This window comes from Benincasa hispida, chromosome 9 (genome assembly GCF_009727055.1).
Source record: "Benincasa hispida cultivar B227 chromosome 9, ASM972705v1, whole genome shotgun sequence".
Classification (NCBI taxonomy): Eukaryota; Viridiplantae; Streptophyta; class Magnoliopsida; order Cucurbitales; family Cucurbitaceae; genus Benincasa; species Benincasa hispida.
Window position 1 is genome coordinate 67,379,071 of NC_052357.1, and position 6,000 is coordinate 67,385,070.

The window sequence follows — 6,000 nt, forward strand, 5'->3', positions numbered from 1 at the left end:
CACATTTGTAAGGGGAAAAAATGGTCATTTGTCCAACCAATGACCCTGCAAGCTAGAAGCTACCAAATAATTGCGTGGGGTCACGAAACACCAACAAATATTTTTAAACTTTGTTTAATGAGACAAATATAATTAAAAATAAACGTCAATGTCCGAAAATGACCCTTTAAACAAAAATTATTTATCATTTTGCTCGTTCCCGCGAAAAGTTCAAAAAATTTCAAACTAAAAGTTGATTCATAAATGCTGCCAATCACATGCAATGCCGATACATGGCATAAAGTCCCACTTCCACGTGGCGCGTATGTAGCGTGCCTTGATGATCTCCTTCCCATCTCGCCGTTGATCTCCCGTAAATGTGTACTTAGGCCACATTTACTACTTTATCAAAATTGTTGTAATCATAATCGAATTTGATTGATAGATCAATCATAATGGATCACAATCACAAATGTTAATAGATCACTTTTCATTGTATTTACCTAAAATTAAGAATTGTGTCAAATTTACTATTACTATTATAGTTACCTTTACCTCTGAGAGCCAAACCATAAGCGATAATGATAAATGTGTCAAAGTTTATAGTTTTTTTCCCTTTTAAATAGTAGCATTAATGGTATCCATAACCATAACTATACGATGTAATTTTTTTAACGCAATTCAATTTATCATCTCACGCTCGTCGTTCATATTATATTACTTAATTACAGATTTTCAATTGGGACGTACTTGTTAGTACAAATATGGAACATCAGTAAACACTAACAAACGTTTTAAAAAAATGAGTCCCACATTCCAAATTATCTTTCATTTATTGCGATATATCTTCCGTGAATGTGGCTTAAATGTAATCGATCAATCGTAATATGAAAATAGGACTCATTCAAATACATTCTAGAAAACTAGTAAGCAATATTCAATGAATTATGAATAATAAAACAAAAAAATCGTTACAATTATTTGAGTCATGTTCAGAGTACGTAGTAATACTGCATCTCTTTAAGGACAAATGTTTGAACTTCACACTTTCTTGTGAAAGTTAAAAAACATAAAGTCGTAGAACAAAACTTCCACTAAATTCAATCTACTATCGAGAATATTAAATTTGAACGAGATTTAAGAGGGGGAAAAAAACAAACGACGTACAATATATCTCAAACACACTAAAATATGTTTCAACACACGAATTAAGAGTGTGTTTGAAATATATTTTTCAAATGTTTAATTTAAAAAATTAGTCATTTTGAAATAAATTGGTGTATTTGGTAACCACTTAAAATAAATTTTTAAATGTATTTTAATCGATTTTTATCAAAAGTATCTAAATAAAAATGAGTTTTTTTAAAAATATTTGTTCTCAAGTCAATCCAAATCGGCCTTAAAAAACATAGGGATTTTTCTTGAAAATTAATTAATATTAGGTTCAAATATCTTGTGTGTTTATATATAATTTAGTTATTATTAAAAAAAATAACATTTTTAAATATAAAAAAATATTTATTTACTTTAAAAGTAGAAAATAAAGTGTAATATTTTTTTAAAATTTTTATTTATAATAATTTTTATGGGTTATATGTATATGTTGTGCTGCCATTTATTTAGGTAGATCTGGTTTGCCACCTTTGTTGACAAACTCAAGTTTCTTCTTGTGAACTTTACTTGAACTTTAAAGTCAAAGTTCTGCAACATCACTTTCACACTTATAGTAAGTAAGTTATTCATTTGAATTGGCCTCCTATGGTCTCTTAGTGGCCAATACTCAAAAAGATCTCCCTCAAGTTATGGGAGATGAAGTGGTTACATTTTTTATTTTTTAAAATCATTGTATTCCATGTATTCTTCTTGATGGAAGAAGAATGTACCCAAAGCTCCCATTTGTTTCACAGAGGACTTCAGACAGATATTTAATATTACTATTTATTTCATGGAATTCTACTTAACTATTTAATATGAATTATTCTAGTTAATTATCAATATTCTGACTAATTTATTTATTAATGTAACTATTTTTAGTGATTGGTCTAATTATGTTTAATTAAAAGGTATTTATTTAGTTTTTACTTTATTACTTAAATAATTAATTAACATAACAATACATTAATGAATGTTAAATTTAATTGATCTTTTGCATTTAATTAAGTAATTATTTACTTTTAGTTTCTTTATACAAATTATCGAACTGAACACATATATTTGTTGGGTTTTATACCCTAAAAATCGTAGATAGTAAATGTTATTAGTTAACTGTCATCAATAAAGAGTTATTGATATTGATTCAATAAATGTTATTGATTGTTTTGTATTATATCTTGTCTTAATAACCCTAATTCCAATAAACTAACATCCAAGGTTGTGTTATGAGTCTTGAACTGTATGTAGAAACATATAGGAATCAATGTTCAAGATACAACCTAAAGGGTCTATAGTATAGGGATAAGGTTGGACACCTTATCTTGGTGACACTATGGATACGACCCACTTTGTATTTGATACAAGCGCAATGATCCAACGCGTTCATATAGGTAACATGCGGGTGAGGGTATCCTATGCAATGAGTTGGGAAAAGACCGGACCGCGAAAGAGTAATCACTAGATGTAACGTCGTTAATTAGTTAGGTTCCTATTTCAATTGGATGTGCAACTTAGTCTCAATCCTAAGTGTATTATGAACTTCTGTTCACGAGGATTGTCCTTTGATTTATGTGAGTGAGGGTGACCAGTTTGCCGACTCAGTAAACCTACCATTTTGGGGACAGAGACCGAGTGAGGAGCTGAGAACATAATAATATAAGATGAAATTCACTTCTTCCTGACTCCAGGGTAAGTAGACGAGTGGTCCCTTAAGTGGTGTCTCCGGGACTTGAAGAAAAGGCTCTATCCTCTCATTAGCCCAAGAAGAGTTTCCGTTTATTGGTTGGATCATAAACAAATTGTTCATTAGAGAAGCACGGGTACCTAAGAATATAGAGGTAACTTAAGGGCCCTATTGGTGTTATGAACACTCGTGAATGACTAATTATTGTTATTGGTCTGTTTTGTGGACACAAAAATTTATCTACAGTGAGAATAGTGCAGTTGTAGGTCTTTAGTGGAGTGTATCCATCGTTAACAAATATGGATTAATTTGGTTAATGAGTTTAGTCAATTAATCTCATATCGTTAGAGCTTTTGTTCTACATGTCCATCAGGTTCACTTGTTAGCTCACTAAAGGATATTAAAGAGGAATAATTTGAATTGTTCAAATCAAATTGAAAAAATTGTATATTAATGTGATTAATTTGTAATTGATTATGGATGCGATCTATAATTTAATTTCAGTTGGAGAGAAATATTTAAATGAAATTCAAATATTTAATTCAATCGAATTAAATTCGTAAAGAATTTATCAATTAAATTAATAAAGAGGCGGTGCACATAAAAATACGATGTTTATTTATGTTAATTAAATATATATGTTAAATTGGATTTAATGATGGATGGTTATTTAATTAAGATAAATTCTTATAAATAGAAAAACCACAAAAATATTTACACTTTATGCCAAAGGTTCCAAAAGTGTTTTGTACTTTTAAAACATTTTGCTATAAAGTGTAAATATTTTTAAATATTTTTTATATTTAAAAATGTCTCTTTAATTAATGTGTTGATTAATTAAATAAACGTTATTTAATTAATTGAGCACAAGGGTAAATTGGGAAGTCTTGGAGAAGGGCTAACCCTTCTCCATATAAATTTTTCCTTGTGGCCCTTTTAGGGCATGAATTCATTTGGTGAATTTTAGCCTAGCCACCAAAAGAAAATTATCTCTACTCTCTCCAAAGAAATCTCACTACCTATTTATCTTCTAATAGTTGGATACCACCTATCCTTTCATTAGAATCCTAGAGAATAACAGGATTATTCTCGTGGTAGTAAGATTGGTCGAGGAAACATTTGTTGGAAAACCGAGAGGATCTTGCTAGAAGCTTGAGAATCTTCAAAGGTAAGAAATAGTTTTCCCTCTTAGTTTCCCTTCTCCATCTCATTCATATGTCTATCCTTCAAATGTTCTGTTTTAGAATATTGTTTTTGTTTCTTCAAAAATCGAATTTTAAAATGCAAGACATTCACATGCTTCCACTCGGGATTCGATCCCTATAATATTTAACTTTCTGATATTAATTATCACGCACATCCAAACACAAACATTAATTATCCTAAACATTTAAAGATCTTACATTCAAATCTCATATATTTAATATCTATACCCATGAAACAATATATGCGATTCAAACGATACTATAATATATTTTTTTCTCTATAGATTCTCTAGCCTAACAAAAGAAGCTTGTGATTCCCATCAAGACACGGATTAAAGCATTTGATAAGCTAACAACGATGTGGTCTTCTTTAAATCAATTTTCAAATTTGATTGTTATGACTGGAGGTATGTAAGATTTCAATTCTATATAACAAAATATTGTCTCTCTACCATTCTCAATAGTTGTAAATATATTTCAATATTAGATGTTGTTACAAATATTTGTTTAATGAGTTTTAAATTATACATGAAAAAGTTAGAAAGTTAAAATAGGTTTCCACTATTAAACTAGAGAAAAACGTATTTGTTGTGTCTATTTGAAGAAATGTTAAATAAATTTCATTGGTTATATATTAAATATATAGATCTAAAATTTAGTGTAAATATCTAGGGGCATTTAGGGCAATAAGTTGGTTATTATTGTTATAAGTTATTGAGTTGAGTTATAAAAGTTGTGTTTGGGGGTGTATTATTTTAGTTTGGGCTATAATAGTACGTGTTTGAGGTGTAAACTATTTTAGTTTAAGAATGAAGTAATAAACATTGTAGCAAATAATTAATGTAAAATAGTAAAAAAAAAATTAACAAATAGGAAATACTAAAGCAAATGGGGTATTAAAATAGTGTTGAAATAGTGTTTGTTCGCACGAGATTTTAATAGAAATTTATTTCGTGTGACTTGAACTTTGTATTTGTATTAATTTTGTGGAAAGTGAGTACAATCTATAATACACAGTATTTTGATGCTTTCAAAATAAACTATAAAATTTAAGCTAGTTGATCTTCTTGAACAATCGGCCTTTGGGCTTGTTGATCTTCTTGGGTGATCGGCCTTTGGGCTTGTTGATCTTTTTGGGTGATCGGCCTTTGGGCTTGTTGATCTTTTTGGGTGATCGGCCTTTGGGCTTGATGATCTTCTTGGATGATCGGCCTTTGGGCTTGATGATCTTTTTGGATGATCGACCTTTGAGCTTGATGATCTTCTTGGATGATCGACCTTTAGGCTTGTTGATTTTCTTGGAAGATCGACCTTTGGGCTTGTTGATCCTCTTGAAGGATTAGTGTTCGCACGAGGCTTCCGGAGAAACTTGTTTCGTGGAGTTGAACTCAAGTTGGTGTTGATGTTGATGTTGATTTGATGCGATTTGGTTCGATCTCTAGTACTTAATCCTCTGATTCTCTTTTTGAGTTGAATGTGTACGCTTGATTTGAGGAAGCGAAGCGCGTGATGATCGTAGAGTTGAAGTCTTGGAAAAATACTTGTATCTCCAAAGGACTTCTATCTTCTAAGAGTGCATTTTTAGGAGTCTTGGGAGTCTTCTGCTTGTTGATGAATTCTCTTTGGACTCTCTAAATGTAGAATTGCTTGTATCTTCAAAGGACTTCAGTCTTCAGAATGCTTGCGTCTTCAAAGGACTTCAATCTTCAGGATACTTGTATCTTTGAAGGACTTCAGTCTTCAGGTGTGGTCAACTTCAGGAGTCAAAGAGTCTTTTGATTGTAAAGAATTCTCTATAAGCTCTCTGGAGTATAGTATTGCTGACCTCTCCAAACGAGGAGAGCTTTCAATTTATAGAATTCACAGGTGGGCTTGGGTTTGGCCCTTGGGTTTGAAAAGATTGAATCTTCAGCTTGTAGGTTGTGAAGATACGGTTAGTTTATTGAAATCTTCTAATCTTCAAAGCTTCAAATAGTTAAG